Source organism: Hylobates moloch, unplaced genomic scaffold (assembly GCF_009828535.3).
Source record: "Hylobates moloch isolate HMO894 unplaced genomic scaffold, HMol_V3 SCAFFOLD_16, whole genome shotgun sequence".
NCBI classification, from domain to species: Eukaryota; Metazoa; Chordata; class Mammalia; order Primates; family Hylobatidae; genus Hylobates; species Hylobates moloch.
Window position 1 is genome coordinate 73,357,932 of NW_026652291.1, and position 17,569 is coordinate 73,375,500.

The following is a 17,569-nucleotide window of genomic DNA, read 5'->3' on the forward strand; positions in this document are numbered from 1 at the left end:
AAACTCTTAAGTTCAAGCGATCAACCTGCCTCAGCCTCCCAAACTGCTGGGATTACAGGCATGAGCCACTGTGCCCAGCAGCATACCACATTTTTTGCCATATCTGTACATCAGTCGTTTATTATTTGCATTATGGTTTTCTTTCAAAGGCTGTTAAACCCAGTCACTTTTGTTACTGTTTTTTAACTTAGACTCATCCTAAGAAATAATATCCATGAAATTATGGGTTTGATTATGTTCATTATTAATTCTTCTGATATAAAATAAAATAAAGATATAACCATTAAAATAATTATTTTCATGCATATACTCTCAGGAACCAATGATATACATATTCTAGTTTGGGAAATGCTGGCATTGAGAAGCTACTTCTGTATCTCCTTGCCTTTCTTCAACGGTAACATGAGTTTTCTTGTTTGCAGGTGGCATATGTGGGTAAGCCTTGTCCTAAACCTTCCACGGTTAGCTAAGAGTTGCAATTCAGTCTGCCATCTTTGGGCTAGAGGCCCACAGTGAGGTCTTGGTATAAAAGACCATATTTCCCAGCATTCCTAGAGTGGGCTCTGCACACCACCAGCAGTTCTCCACACCTGCAGCTTCTCACTGCTCAGGACAAGGAGTCCCAATTACTTGGACAAATGTTTCACTTTCTTATGGTGATTTTGGGTCTGTATGGAAAACTAGAGTTGCTGGCTTTTCTAGATCTCTGGAACTGCCTTGTATTTCTTTTAAAATGGGTTCAAATGACCTTGGCAATATGTATCAAAAGCCTTGAAAATGCACATGTTTTTTGACCTGGCAATTCCATTTCTAAGACTCTATTCTGGGAAAGAATCAGACATTTGGACAAATATTAATTTATAAGGATGTTGACTGCAGTATTGTTTATACCAGTGAACATAAGGAATGTGAGAAATAATCTGAACTATAGGAGATTGATTAAAGTGCTGTACATACATGTGATGGTATATTACGAAGATATTTCAAAAATCAACTTAAAGTATTTACAAAAGTGTTCATGATATAGCAAGTAATATATAAAGGCCAAGGTTAGGGATATGAGAACTCGCCAAACTTTCTACTTATTTTTCTGTAAACTTAAAACTGCTCTAAAAATAAACTCTATTATTTTTTAAAAACTATGTAAACTATAAGTAAATAAATGTTACAAAGCAGTATGTTTTGTATGATTCCTATTTATAAAGCCAAAAGACTATATTTTGTATATATCTATTTTGAGACGGAGTCTTGCTGTCACCCAGGCTGGAGTGCAGTGGTGCAATCTCAGCTCACTGCAACCTCCACCTCCCAGGTTCAAGTGATTCTCCTGCCTCAGCCTCCCGAGTAGCTGCGATTACAGGTGTGCACCACTGTGCCAGGCTAATTTTTATATTTTTAGTAGAGGCAGGGTTTCACCAGCTTGGCCAGGCTGATCGCGAACTCCTGACCTCAGGTGATCCACCTGCCTCGGCCTCCCAAAGTGCTGGGATTACAGGCATGAGCCACCACGACTGGCCTATATTACCAAAATATTAATAGTGGTTTTCCAGTATTACAAATGCTAATGATTTTCTTTTTTATATATTTCTACATTCTTCAAATTTCCAAATGTTAAGCATAGCAATTTTAAAATCAGAAGAAGAAAACTAGACAAGAAATAAATATTATTTTTTAAAAAGTAGAGTGGTAGTAGGGTTGGAGAGACTATGTCCTGGGTGGCTGAAAACTAGTCCAGACTTTAGGGACCAAATGGAGAAAACTCAGCACTGCGTGAGCCCTGCCACTGAACTTAGTGAAATTTATCAAGGGAAAAAAGGTCTTCAGAACGACAAGTTATAATTCCTAGAGGAATCCTTCAGAATGTCACGCTACTCTAAAGACCAGGAAGAGTCTTTCAGCTCACCTCATACCATCTGCAGTATCTTAATCTACACCATCCTTTCCTGCAGTAAAGAAGGTCTCTTTAAGGAGATTGTCTTGGGCAGCAAGGACAGTCTAGAGAGCTAGGAGCCCACAAGCAAGAGATGGATTTTTAAAGTCTTGCCCTGGGCTTAAGGGAGAAACTCTAGTTTCCCTCAAGGATGTTCCCAGTGGTTCTTCTGAGAAGGAACGAAGGCCAGGGTTTCTGGCAGAAGCCCTGTTCAGAAATGAAGTTTCTGTCTTTGATGCAGATGTTTCTGTACTGATTTGGAAATATGTCCAGGGTACATTGTTAAGGAAGAAAAATTAGGCTTAGAACAACATACAGTATGCTAATTTTGGCTAAGAAAGAAAGGAGAAAAACAAAACAACAACAAATATACATATACACTTACATTTCCCTAAAGAAATATTGAGATAATATACAAAAACTAATAAAAGGATTTACCAAAAGGGAGATGGGAAATGGAGTGGACAGAGATGCAGCTATGAGCTATGAGCAAGTTTTCTCAATGAGTATATTTATATCATTTTGATTTTTGAACAATATTGTCTATTCAAAATAAACAAAATTCTGCCACAGATTAGGGGGAAAATAAGAATTGTCTCTTTGATGGGGATGGCCATGTGCATATCTCTCAGAAATCCCACATGGGGAGCAGTAGGCTAGGACTTCCAGGTGGCACAGCATTTTCAACACAAGTCACGTTCATCACAAGGTGGGGGAATTATCAGAGGGTTCCTTTGATGGATAGGATGTGGAGTTGGCCATTTAGGGTCTGGAGGTCAACCTCACAGTATGCTGGGAATCTGTTTGGCATCTTACCAGATTCTGACCCTTGTTGCCAGCCAGGTATTTGGACCCACAGCTACTTCTCCAAAAGAGAGGCCAAAAAGGCATGTAGTGCCTGGGATACAAGCTACTGACCTGCAAGTCTGGGATCCACAGAACCTGGGATGTGTCTGAAGCAGAGCACCTATAGCTGGGCCCAGATTATAGGCCACTTCCAGGTTAAGAGGCCAAGACCTGCAGCTTCCCTTGCTAATTCAAAACTGCCTGGGCGATCTACTACTGCCACTGCACCTTACTTGTTCATGAGCACGAAAAGTTTGGAAAATGTGACTCATATACGCTTAGGTATATGTGCTATGTTTATATCGATAGTCAATTCCTGGTTACCTACAAGTGGAATTGTCTGGCTGGCAAGGATATGGTCAGTCAGAAGAAGGTTGGGGCTGGATATGACAAATTGGAATTTGTGTATATAAAGGATAAAAAAGTGAGTGTACTGAGGAGGAAGGAGAGAGGGATTAATTGCATGCCAAAAACAATAAAAAGAGTTCTGCTTCCCTTTTCATTAACCTGGATATGGAGAGGTCAGATCAGACGCCAGAGAAGTTTAGGTGTTGGAGGGATGTTAGAAATAAACTAGTGGAGCTGCTTCATTTTATAAATGAGGAAACCGAATATAGAACATCCATGCGGTTGGTGAAGGAAGGTGTATACATATGCACAGAGATAGAACACGTATGTATTATCTACTCGAAGATATATCTTAGAGTGCTTTTCCATTTCTCAGGCAATGTAATGTATCCTCAGTTTCCTTTAAAATTTTATTATTAGCTCATTCTCATTGCCAAAATGAGTCATGAATACCAGGTTTCAATGTCCATTTATTATTTTGAAGCAACTGCCAAACACTGTGGAAATGGTTCCACTTACCTCCAGAATTTGCCAAAAGAAAAAAAAAAGTCCAATGATGACTGAAACCAGTAATGACTATTTTCTATTTTCTTTTCCCTAAGTAATTGACCATTAATTATAATATCAATAGGCAGTGGGTAAGGAAAGCAGACCCATGTAAGGGCTACATTTCATTTGTAACTGTTTTGTATATATCATAAATCTCTAATATTGGGCTATTGTCACCCTTGATGAATTATTGTAAGCATGTCAGCACATGGTGGAAGTCAAGTACATTCAAATACTACTCAGTCAGAATTGAATTTGGCATGATAGTCTCATAAAAGGGGGCTCAATTGAGAGTTTCCACTTGCCTGCTCTAAACTTGTCACTTGTAGGTGCTAAAGAGCTTGTTGTGTTGGTTTAATTAGTCAACAAATCGGTCCTTACTTGATTGCGTGGTCGTATCACATATGTTAACACTTCAGTGTTTGATGGAGATATTAACAAGTGACAAGAGTCTCTTGGTCTGTGGACTTTAAAGAAGAGAAGCTCTTCTATATTATTTCATTTGGCCCTGCCAATATTTATTAGATCATGCAGCCCGCAGGCTGCCAGTTAAAGAAAGACAACACAAACATTTTTCAGGGTTATGCTCATCTGTATCCCAAAGAAGGGTCACAGAACAATCGATGGGAGAAGAGCACAAGAAAGATAAGTGTTTTCTTCCACTGCTTACAAATTCATTATTTGATACAGTTTGCTGCAGACCTCCTTTGAGCTTTTTTCACTTAAAGATAATTTATGACAAGAACAGAGAGGTTCTTGAAAATGCTATAGCAACTGAAGCTGAATGATACCACTCTGGTGCAAGACGCAGCACCAGAGGCTGGTAAATAGGAAGTTTGCATTTGTATGAAGAACTCTATTAGTTAAGCATTCACCCATGGTGGATAAAACAATCATATTAATAGTCAATAAGAGATTAAAAGGAAAAAAATTAATAATCAAAATGATTATTTCCAGAAGTGGGGGTAGGGAATAAAAAGTCAGTACCCTGAAAGCTTGCAATAGACCCGTCTATTCATTTTTTTCTATAGAAGAACAAACAAAAAGGCAGTGCTTACTTTAAAGGACAGGCTTCATTTGTTCTGTCACCGTTCTGTTATGGCTTTTATCTATGCATTAGCAAGAATCAGGTTTCCACACCATGTGCAGTCATGACGTGAAGTCTATGGACCAGAGCCACGAGATAGTTCCTTTGGGCAGGACATTGCTTTGCAAAAAAACACTTAAATGACTGCCAACAATTCGAACGCTGTCAGCAGTGACTTGACTAGTGAAGATAATGGGACGTAAAACCATAAGTCAAGAGTTTTCTGTCAAGATTCCCTAGTGGGAACTTTAAAAATCCAATTTATTTATCTCTCTTAGGAAACTACTTGACAACCAAAAGATCCTTGTCTCCTTATCTCACAGAGTAAAAAATTTGCCATTCCTCTCCTTGGAAGAGCTCACGTTGATTTATTCAGGTTTTTTGTTTGTTTGTTTTTCCTTTTTTGAGACGGAGTTTCACTCTGTCGCCCAGGCTGGAGTGCAGTGGCGCCATCTCGGCTCACTGCAAGCTCTGCCTTCCAGATTCACGCCATTCTCCTGCCTCAGCCTCCCGAGTAGCTGGGACTACAGGCGCCTGCCACCACGCCCGGCTAATTTTTTTGTATTTTTAGTAGAGACGGAGTTTTACCGTGTTAGCCAGGATGGTCTTGATCTCCTGACCTCGTGATCCACCCGCCTCGGCCTCCCAAAGTGCTGGGATTACAGGTGTGAGCCACCGCGCCCGCCAATTTATTCAGTTTTTAATTATCTGCTGGTCACCACGTTGTCAGAGGGTTGAAGCCCAACCCTTGTCCCTTCCTTAATTACCATGTGGAAACTCCCCTGGGCCTAGCCTAAATGTTCAGCTACTGACAAGTGGGAGGAGGTGCACAAGAATAATTAAGGCAACAGTGTCTTTACACAAACATTCTCTACACATACAAATATGAAAAGCACAAATAGCAATAGGTTTATGAATATTTTATCTAGGCTAAAAAAAAATTCTCCTGATAGTTATAGCATCTTCCCAGGGCCACTCCGTTTTTAGCCAAGCCCTAGGATTGGAGCAGCTGCAGCCTCCCTGATAGTGCTGTTTTCCACTCTTGAGTCAGCAAAGAGAGAGTTAAAGGAGGGAAGTATTCTTTGTCACTTACCTTCACCTCAGTTTTTGCTTAGCCTCAACTGCAAACTAAGCCACTTTAGAAAGTGATTAAACTTCATAACTTCCTTATCCCACCCTCCATCGTTGCAAATATTTTTCATTGGAATGATAAATCAATCCCCCAAACCAGCCAATCAGGTTTTACTGGGAAGCAGACCTTCAGTGAATACTCGTTGATTAATTGATTGATTGACAAGGGTAAATTACGGGTGTTAGCCTAACCAATAGAAACAAAAAGTAATTTGACTGAGTGACAGTGTTAATCGTGAAAGGTTAAAGAGGGCAAGATGGGGTGCAGTATGAGGTAGCACAAATTCTTACGTTAAGAATGTGAAAGCTTTGGGAGAATATTTTACTTTGAGGAGGAGAGGGAAAATGGGTTGGTTGGCCTGCAAAAGATATGGGTACCCTCAGTGCAAGAATTTTTCTGCACTGAGCTCTAAACAAAAAAAGAAGAAAGGCAAAGGATACAGAGAATAAAAAGCCATTTGATGTGAGGTGAAGAGGGAGGATTAGGGGGAGGGGAGGGGAGTAAAAGCTGTTTAAGGGAAGCAAAGGAAGGAAGAAGGGAAACAGGCTTCTGTGTAACTTAATTTAAGGCTCAAACTCCTAGTGTTTCCCGTTTTTTTCTATTCTCACTATGCTGTAAAGAGTATCCTTGTGCATATAGCTTTGTGTACTTTGGAAAATTACTGGAGGGAATGGAAATATAAGAGCCTTCCTTACTACTTTCTGTAATTGTTTAATGTTAGAATTTCATATAATCAAAATGTATTGTTTTTACAGTCAGAAAAAAAAACAGTTCAGAGAAATTAAGTTTAAAAAAAGCTTCAGAGCCGTGACTATCCTCAAAGAGAAGAAAGTAGGAATATCAAATAGGTTTAGCAAGTTAAAGAAGTCGTGGCTATTAAAATTTTTAGTTTACTCAGAAATATTTACTTTAGCTTCCATGAATGGTTTACTTTCAGAAAACTTTGTAATTTCCTTCAGTTCTTTGCTTGCTGCCTCAAACAAGAATGAAACCATTTTTCTCAAACTGGTAGAAAAACCTTATTTCAATTATTTTTTCTAGTCCTATACTTCCAGAGGATGGGAAACTGTTCTTAAAAGTGCAATGGGCTGACAGAAAGCAGATCCGTGGTTGCCTCCAGGGCTGGGGGAGGGGATTGACTGCAAAGGGGCGCACGGGAATTTACTGGGGTGACAGAAAGATTCCACATCACAATTAAGGTGGTGGTTACATGATTGTATACATTTGCCAAAATTTATTACATTTACAATTAAAATGAGTGTATTTTATTATACATTGCTCAATAAAACTATTTTTAAATAGCTTTAGTAATAAGTGAACTAGTGCTTTTTTTTTGGTGATCATTTGCAAGAATACTCCAAATTCAATAAGAACCAAGATTGTCTTTTCAAAAGTCCAAAAACTAGTAATAAGTGCTGTGTTAGATTTGAAGAGCTGGAAGAACTTTACATACTTAAATTCCATTTTAATCTAGTTAAAACTCCCATAGAAAGAAGAAAAAAATACATTTTTAAAGTACAGATTTTGTTTCAATAATTCTTTAGTTCTTTTCTCTTTTAACTTCCCTGGGGGGAGCAGGGAACTCTCATTCTGGTACCGATATTTTGATTAAAACAAATATCCACCCATTCATTAAAAGTTTCTCTCATATAAAGGAATTCATTTTTTTTCTTGATTGGTGCTAGACTCACAGACAGACAGAAATAAGCTGCCATTCTTCCATTTGATAGCCAGACGCTGCCAGTTGTAGCCAGGGCAGTCATGCTGTTAAATTAGGTCTAATGAAGGAGTAATTGCTTTAGATATAGTGAACCATTTCAAAGAAAACAAGGATTCTAATTGATTTGCAATTTGTTTGGCACATTGCATTGTCTGCGGCTATTGATTAGTCTTCTGGATTTCACACTGCATGTGTTTCCCTTTATTAAGGGAATAACAGGTTACTGATTACTTTCTTTCTGGGTTTAATGTAGCGGTTAATGTCTACTTTGTTCTTGTGTCATGTCACAGGCAAGGAAGGAATAATAGGCAAGTGGGTGGCCCTTTGCTAAGCAACTTCCCTGCTGCTCTGAGCTGTGTGCTCTGAGACAGACTGAAAAGCAGATCAAGAGAAAGGGTTAGAATAGCAGGACTCACAAGTTAAGGCCTGAGTCAGGCTAGACCCGGCTCGAAACTTGGCTTTCCCTTCCCAGTCAAAGCATAGCATGGGACAAAGCAGCTGGTGGTAGATTTGTTCTTGTATCATTTGATTATTTGTAGACAGGATATGAATCTATGCCCATTGTTTTGCTTAATAGGTGTGCATACTAAATGGGTGCAGAAAAAGAATATTTGAGGGTGAGGCCTTTCGTTTCATTTAACCCTTTGGAAAGTGACATTTTGTTGGCACCTGGGAAGCACTTGTTGCTGAGGTGTCGATATGATCATCAAAATGGCTCTTATGTTTATACCAACTGCAGGGGAGGGAGAAAAAGTTCTCAGGGTTGCAGTCATTTCATTGCCCTCAAAGCACAGCAGGAATTATTAGCTTACCCTGGCGTGCCCCTTTGTTTTCGTAGGGCTTTGCTCCTCCAGCAGATACTCATTTAAGGCGAATCCACTGCTTTCTGAAATGTGTTTTGCAATGGTGCACAGAACAGGCGCTCACTTAGCGGATCTAATCCTTTCACGGCTCAGCTTGTTAATGTAGCAAACTGCTGAAAATGGGAAATGGATTCTTTAATGAGAACAGTCCCTTCATGGCTTTATTCTCCCAGTCCAACCCCCAGGCATTCATTCGAGTCCCCCCACCCCCGACCTCCCATGCCAGGATCAGGCACCCCCACTTCCCACCCAGCAAGCAGCCCATTTTCCAGCACGAAGTCCCCCATCTCTAGGCCCCTTGCTTCCCCACGACCTTCCCAGAGCCCTTGGAAGCTCACAAATAACAAAGGGGTGTGGGCAGTAAAAGATTCCCTTTCTCTGCTTCAGTTACCTCCTTCCTAAGCCTGAGCCCATCTTTTCCTGTGCTTCAAATCTGACTTGGTTATAGAGAGGAGCCTTTTCCTGATAAATTGCAAAGTAGCTAACACCCAGGGATTACATCTAAATTTATCAAACACATTTTTGATATAAACATACTACCCAAGGTATTATAGATTTAATATCTTTCTTTAACATAGCTTTTGTAGTATACAGGTTGAATATCCTTGGGACTAGACATGTTTTGGATGTTTTTGGATTTTGGACTATTTGCATATACATAACGAGGTCTCTTGGGATGAGACTCAGGTCTCGACATTAAATTTATTTACGTTTCATATACACCTTATACACATAGCCTGAAGGTAATTTTAGACAATACGATACTAATTTTGTGCATAAAACAATGTTTGTGTTAAGTGCTAGTAAGACTTTTTTTAAAGTGTTAAGACTTTTCCATTTGTGGCATCATGTGAGTGCTCAAAAAGTTTTAAATTTTGGAACATTTTGGGTTTTGGATTTTCAGATTAAGGATGCTCAACCTGAATTGGATTTTATAATGATGCTGATTGCCAAGGGTTTCAAAATGGAGCCAATCAGTGAAAGTTAACTTGGACTCTGGTCTTAATTATTTTTCTTTTACGATTTTTACTCCTGTGGGTCTTCCCAAAGCTTTGGTACTCCTCTAGAAATCCACTCCAAATAAAAAAACAAATCAGGCCCGGCACAGTGGTTCACATCTGTAATTCCAGCACTTTGGGAGGCCTAGGTGAGAGGATCACCTGAGGTCACGAGTTCAAAACCAGCCTGGCCAACATGGCAAAATCCCATCTCTACTAAAAATACAAAAATTAGCTGGGTGTAGTGGTGCACACCTGTAATCCCAGCTTACCCGGAAGACTGAGGCAGGAGAATCACTTGAACCTGGGAGGTGAAGGTTGCATTGAGCCGACTGAGATCGCCCCACTGCACTCCAGCCTGGGCGACAGAGGGAGACTGTCTCAAAAAAAAAAAAAAAAAAAAAATACTCAAAGCAGGTAAAATTTAGGTTAAGAAGATATTCAAGATTACTTGGAAGTCATGACAGGGCAACATGGAGTTTGAAGAGTGCATTTAAAAGAGAAAATGAGGATAGTTATGCCCATTTTGCCTTAGAGATAGGAAAGTAAATTATGTATACGTGAGCTCAGGTCTTTCCCTCGTCCAAGTTCTTAACTTTGTGTGTGTGTGCCATGGAATCCTTTGGCAATCTGGTGAAGCCTGCGGACCCCTTCTCAGAATAATATTTTTAAGTGCATAAAACAAAATACCCAGAATTACAAAGAAAACCAATTATATTGAAATAAACTTATTAAAATATTTTAAAAACAAATTTATATTCAGCAAGTTCTTTATTGTTTTTTGTTATTAATGAATTTATTACTTTAAATAACAAGATCTATGGATGGGTGTAGCAATTCCCATAATTTTGAAGTAAGAATGTGTGAGTAATTAAATGTTAATATCTGTAATAACTTTACTTGTTATTTTTAAAATCTTTGATTTCTCTTGGTGACATAGTCACAGGTACTGATAACGATTGTTTAACGATTGTTTTTGTTGCCCATATCCAATAATTGAAAAAAGTTATGAAAATAAATATAATTTTTTCCATCCAAATTTATGGGCCCCCTAAGTTCTGTCTACAAACCCACAGGATTCTGCCTCCTGCAGTACTAGCCTCTTTCAGTTCTCCATTAGGTGACTGTCATCAGAGCTGTGGGGAGAAGAAACCCAAGAGAAATGGGCATTGGAGGTGCCCAATTGGTGATGCCCTAGACTTTAACCCATCCCACATTATGATTGTCCTGACTTAAATGGAGCAGAGATTTTCACCAAATCTTCCCAGGCATTTGCTCCTCCCCTTGTCCTCCCATCTATAAAACTCATGTCTATGTAGGTAAAGCCCATGCACCATAACACACGAAGAGAGGAGAGACTGGCAAAAGCAAAATAGAACAAGCAATAAGTTGTGCTTTTTTGCATTATAGGCACCTGATTACAAGACTCACAAGTTTACAAGAACACTTACAATTCAATGAATAAAATCTTTGCAGAGATTAATAAAATGTGAAAGTGATATAGAGATTATCAAGAACTTAGTTCACATTTAGTTAACGAGAGTTGCCAGATTTAGTAAATAAAAATACAAATATTGCATGGAACATACTTATACTAAAAAAAAATTTCTTGTTTATCTGAAATTCAGATTTAACTGACTGTTCTGTATTTTATCTGGAAATCCTAAATTGACATATTATATGTGGCAAGTAAATCCAAGCAGAGATTATAATTAAGTGACATGAGAGAATTTTTGTTTTACCAGTCAAATAATTTGAACTAAATTCAGAAGTAGCCAGTAAAAACTGTAAATATGGTTTGTTTAAAAATTAAAGAGGACTTTGAGAATTGAAGGAAAAAAACAGAGGAGAGGGAGTTAAAGGGTGAGAAGGAGGAATAAGGTGAGTCGAAAAGCAGGACAGAGGATAGCTAGTAACAAGCATAGAAAGGTATCCTGATGAAAACCCAGGGAAACTTCTGGCAGCACCTTACTCACTAACTTTCTCTCTCATGAACACCACTCTGCCCAGACTCTTTCGAAATAGATGAAGCCAATGTTGCCCGGGTTTCTGCTTCATCCTCTCAGACATAAAGGAACCAAGGAACCAAGGCTCAGAGAGATGAAACAATTTGCCAGAAATTGCCCAGCCGGGAAGTTGCAGAGCTGTGATTCAAATCCAGGGCTGACACACCTCTGTAGCAATTAATGCCTGAGGATTTATTAACCCTACTCCTTCTATTGCCATCTCTCCTGTTTAATATAGAGGATGGAAACTGTCAGGACCTAATAGGTTTGTACCGTATGTCAAAAACTCTGAAAGCCCTGTTCTCTGGGGGCCTTTCCATTGTCCAAGGGAGGGCAATTCAATTAATCAGCTGGAAAGCTCACTTCCTGGGAAGGAAGAGACAAGCTCAGTCTAGTTCCTTATTAACAACAACAACAACAACAAAGCAAAGCCACATCGTGCCAACATATCCCAGCTTTTCATTTACCTCTGGGTCTTGTGAACTTTAAAACTTAGAGTTTTAAAGTTGAGGAGGGCAGGCTTAGATCTCAGTAGCTGGCGGTAGATCTGTGGGCATCTCTTCCATGCCAGTGCTGCATCATAGAGCTATCTGGAACAACAGGTTCTAGAGGCCCCAAAATAAAGATCCCCTTATAGCAAGAGAAAGTGTTATTTTATTATTTCTTTTTATGCCCCAGAGCACAGGAGTAAAGGCACACTTCAGGTCTTCTCTCTGGAAGTCCAGACTTCCTATAAAACACCTAAGATGATGTGGGGTCATCTTAGGTGTTTTATAGGTGTTCACATCTTGGATGTGATGCGGGGTCAGCCCAGCCAGAGCCCTGCCATCTCCAACAGGGAGCATGCCTGTGTTTAAAGCTGCTCCAAGGAGAAGCTCCCCTGAGTGAAGTTCCAACCCTCTGACCTTATCTAAACCCTGGATCTCATCATCCCATGTTGATATTCAGATATTTCCCCCCTTTGTAGAGGCATTTACTCTTGCTTTATTACAAGTGGTATCAATAGGTTATTTATGTTTTGAACCCTATTGAAAAGAGGATTATACCAGGGCATTTAATTTCAGTTAAGAAAATATAGAAATTACTCCCACGTATGAAAAGCAGTGCTTTAAAATGAAAGAAAATAGTTCATTTCTCGCTGTCACAGCAGTCGCACTGGTAAGTACTCCTAAATTGCTCCACTTTGCTATTGTCTGAAGTCCTTGATAAGCATTCTGCATTTTAAAGCTTTATCTATTTCTCATCATTAAAAAGCTCATTAGTTAGTCAGCATACTGGCACTTTCTTTACAGTTCATAAATTCAGATTAGAACCTTGTGTCCTCTAAATGGTGCCATTCATTAAATCATCCAAAACACTAGTATGGAGATATTTAATGGTAAGATTTAAAATTATATTTCTAGATTTAGAAGTCTCAATAAAATACCCCAACTGCCTAAAAGTTTTTAAAATGAGATGTAAAATCAACAGGATTTTGGTATGTGACAGAATTCTGAGCTTCTCGATGTGCTATTGCAACGACGAAATGAGATCGCCCGTGATCAACACTTCATGTGTTGTACTTGAATGAGGACACAGGGAGTTAGTGCATCCAGGACTAAATTTCTAATGCCAAGGTTTTCTTTTCCTGATACAATGTAATAGCACTTCCTGTTTCCACAGTGGTCAAATTCTGTAGTGATGTCCCTTCCAATATGGCTTTATTGTGAAGTGAATATGTCCTCATTTGAACCCAGGTTCTTTTTTAAAATTTTATTTATTTATTTATTTATTTATTTATTTATTTATTTATTTATTTTTATTAAGACAGAGTCTCACTCTGTCACCCAGGCTGGAGTGCAGTGGTGCAAGCTCAGCTTACTGCAGCCTCCGCCTCCCGGGTTCAAGCGATTCTCCTGCCTCAGTATCCCAAGTAGCTGGGACTACAGGCGTGTACCACCATGCACGGCTAATTTTTATATTTTTAGTAGAGATGGGGTTTTGCCATGTTGGCCAGGCTGGTCTCGAACTCCTGACCTCAAGTGAGCCACCCACCTCGGCCTCCCAAAGTGCTGGGATTACAAGCGTGAGCCACCACATCTGGCCTATTTATTTATTTTTATTGAAGTAAAATATAAAATTTACCATCTTTACCATTTTTAAGTGTATAGTTCAGTGGTAATAAATACATTTATATTCTTTTCCTCTTTCATCTCCAGAATTCTTGAACACTATTGGACAGTATATCTACTGGAAGCCCATCAGTCCCAGAGCAACAAGCTATGGGCAGGTAGGAACCCAGTGACCTCATTGGCCCTGATTCACCCCAGGTAACCTCAAGATGCGGAGAACCCGCCTTAGGCTATGGCATAGTGCTGGATATCTTGTTCTGACAGTAGTAATTGGGAGGAAGAGGGGAAAGTGGCAGAGTGCCTTGGAAAAGTGATGTACATAGACAAAACATTATCTGTTGTTCTGGCTTAAACCAAGGAGCAAATGCAGCCTTATCAATCTGTTTGAACTGGAAGTCGAGAAAACTAAGCTCCCATAAAAACCAGAATTGACATTGGATGAAAAAGTATCAAGAGAACAAGCATTTCTGAGAGTCCCTAATACACACTCACACACGCGCGCGCACGCACACACACACACACACACACACCTCCTTCATAGTCTCCTTTTTTCTTTTTTTTTTTTTTCTGTTTCATTTTGAGACAGGGTCTTGCTCTGTCATGCAGGCTGAAGTGCAATGGCACCATCACAGCACACTGCAGCCTCAACCCCCTGGGCTCAAAGCAATCCTCCTTCCTCAGCCTTCTGAGTAGCTGGGACTCCTGGCACACACAACAGTGCCTGGCTCATTTTTGTATTTTTTTTTAGAGACAGGGCCTCACTTTGTTGCCCAGACTGGTCTAAACCCCCTGGCCTCAAGCTATTCTCCTGCCTTGGCCTTCCAAAGTGCTGGGATTATAGGTGTGAGCCACTGCGCCTGGCCTCTTCTTTCCATTTGCTATTTCACCCTGAGGTGGGTACTCTTGACCCACAATCGATCCATAACACATTTATACTGCCGTCTTTCCCTCAAGTGGCCTACCCAGTTCCATTCCATGTCCCCACGTAGTGAACTAGCTCCTGGTGCAGAGGGGTTAGATAATGAGGCTGGAGTATGGCAGAGCAGCGTGGGGGCAGGGGCACAGGTGGGAGTGGTTCTGGGTGCCTACCTAGGAAGCATGGTGTCCCCCAACAAACTGCTCTAGGCTGGGTACAAAGTTTCTTATGGTGGAGAACTTTAGGGATTATGCCTATGTCCTGTGCTGAACTTGACAAGTAGGCGAGTTAAGTTATTTGAGGACGAATAAATTTGACTCTTATTACTGCGCTCACAAAAACTATCTAGAGTGGGGAGAGTGTTCCCTTCTCTGGCTACTTAGCCCCTTGTCCTTCCACGTCCTTCATGGTGACTTTTTGTTTTCTTTCCAAATGGAACCCTCTATTTTATTTTCTAATTTTTATTTTGTTACTTGACAAATACAAATTGTATGTTTATGGTGTACAAGTTATAGTGACTTGGCAGTTTTTCTCCTCGGCCATCCCAGACCACAAGGTGGCATTTAGTGGATGGTTAATCATTTTTATCCATTGAAGCTTGTCTTTAAGAATCTTCTGTGACCCCCAAGACCTGGGGTTGCATGGCCCCTTGCTTTGGAAAAAGCATACGTGGTTCATTGTTTCCTAAATACTATCCTCTCCTTCTCCGATGCCACTCCCCCACCTTCCATGCCCATATACCCTGAACTTCCTCACCTCCTCCACCCCCAATACTGTGAACATGAAGCCCAAAGAGACCGATATGAGAGTACAAGTTGGGAATCCTAGGTTCTCTTCCCAACTCTTCCAAGTATCTAGGAACCCAAAGTATTTTCTAAACCACTGTCTTGGCATTTCTATCTGTAAATTTAAAAAATAATAACAATGACTTGGAATATTGGTCAGATGTCACCAGTGAAGAAATACTGCTAGTCCTTGGAGAATGAAAAAGGCTGTCTGCATGCTATAAGCCACTGTAGCTCTTCTACATAAGCCACAGTTGTTCTTAGTGAGATAATGAAAATCCTCTGGTAAGGTACCTTCAAACTGGAATACATGTTTCTTTAGACATGCTGCCTTGCTTTAGTGCCATCATTCTGATACCTTGCTTCACCACTGGAGGGGTGTAGCCTCTCCCAAACTGTCTTCCCACATCGTGATCAACCTCTTGAGCTGCGACACACACCTTGAGAGTTTAGCAAAGCAGTTTGAATCTTTGGTTCCATCCTTCCCGAAAGTTCTCTTGGTTCACTGTTTTTCAGGAACCTTAGCTTATATGGATAGCTCACTTTATGCAAGAGATGTGTTATTGGGAGTGGACAATACATTTTGTGTGTGTGTATGGAATTCTGTGTTACACACATAAGAGAAGCTCACTATATCAACGACCTATTTTATTTTATTTTATTTTATTTTATTTTATTTTATTTTGTTTTGTTTTATTTTTTGAGGCAGGGTCTCACTCTATCACCCAGTCTGGTCTCGAGCTCAAGCTCAAGTGATCCTCCTGTCTCAGCCTCCTGAGTAGGTGGGATTACAGGTGTGAGCCACCACACCCAGCTTCAACAATCTATGTGGTAACTTATTTTATAAATCAAAAAATACAATGCATTTCTATTTTGAAGAGTAGGTTTTCTTAAAACAAGGTACACCTCCATACCCAATGTCTTTTTGCCATTTAACAAGGACCATCTTAAACTGTGTGGTCTCACCTTATTGAAACTCAGTAGTGATTAGCTCTCAGGATGCCTGACTCCCTCCTGCCCACCTCTTCTCGGCAGATCCTACTCATTCCAGTTTCTTCTCACTTAAACAAACAGAATGTGTTGCTGTGTTTTCTCACCACAAGCCTGGCTCCAGCCTCTTCCACAGCTCACTTCCCTGACCTCTCCTGCTAAACTGGGCCCTCCTGAGTCTCTGCAGCCTGCAGCAGGTCCCAAGGTCCAGATTCTCTGGGCCTTGCTGAGAAACATCTGTCAAAGCCGTGTTGAGCCCTGAAAATCAGCTCGCACCTGGACAAGGTGGCAGCACTTCTCAGGAATGCAGCTGTGCCTCTCTGTCACTACATTTTAGTAGTTAGGACTGCAATGGGCAGAGTTCCTTATGTTGTTCAGGGTTTCCGTGGGCAGCAGCCTGTATCACTCATTCTCACAGTAAGTAAGCCAGAGTGCTGCAGCCCAACACTGTAATAAAGCACAGAACACATGATGATAGCTCTTAGCCAGGCCAAGCCTGCACTCTGAAAAGTGCCACTTCCAACAAGAGAGTGAGAAGGCCCTCCAAACTCAGGAGCCTGGGAGCCGTAGGACAAAGCACGACCTGCACTAGCTCCATCTTCAGTTGGGGGACCTGACACAGGAAGGCCAGAGTTTATTGTCTATGGAAACCATTGAAATCCATTGTCCCACCCCCTCCCCACCACTTCCAAGTAATTCAATCCCTGACATTAAACGTGCACTGACTCTCTAGGGTAGAAAAGCACAAACTTACTCTATGTATGTTTTTATTGGTTTGTGTGACAGGCGGAATAATGGCCCTCCAAAAACGTCCGTGTCCTAATCCCTGGAACCCGTTACATTACATTACATGAGAAAAGAGACTTTGCAGGCATGATTAAATTAAGGACCTTGAGAGGAGGGGATGATCTTGGACTACCCAGGTGGGCCCAATGTAATCACACAGGTCCTTAAAAATTGGAGAATTTTCCCAGCTGTGGTCAGAGGGAGGCTTGGCTGCAGAATAGTGAGAGAGACACAGTGTTGCTGGCTTTGAAGATGCAATGGCGTTTGGCTCCTTTGAGCCAAGGAGTGAGGAAACGGTAAGGAAACAGATTCAGCCCCAGAGCCTTAAGAAGGAACGCAACCCTGGCAACATCTGGATTTCAGCCTAGTGAGACCCATTTTGGCCTTCTGACCTCCAGAACTGTAAGCTCATAAATGTGTATTGTTTATGCCATTAAATCTGTAGTAATTTTTTGGACACGATAAGAAACTAATATAGTTTGGAATTACAGTTTGTTAAATT

The 17,569-nt window shown here is 40.5% G+C and overlaps 1 long non-coding RNA gene across 2 annotated transcripts in view; it reads left to right on the forward strand.

Annotated features, from left to right (window-relative positions):
- Nucleotides 1-17,287, forward strand: part of LOC131381516 (uncharacterized) — a 130,655-nt gene extending 113,368 nt beyond the window's left edge. For both annotated transcript variants that reach the window (XR_009210317.1, XR_009210316.1), the window contains exons 4-5: nt 13,678-13,748; nt 17,068-17,287. This is a non-coding gene — a long non-coding RNA (uncharacterized LOC131381516). The remainder of the gene's footprint in view (nt 1-13,677; nt 13,749-17,067) is intronic.
- Nucleotides 17,288-17,569: the final 282 nt, after the last annotated feature.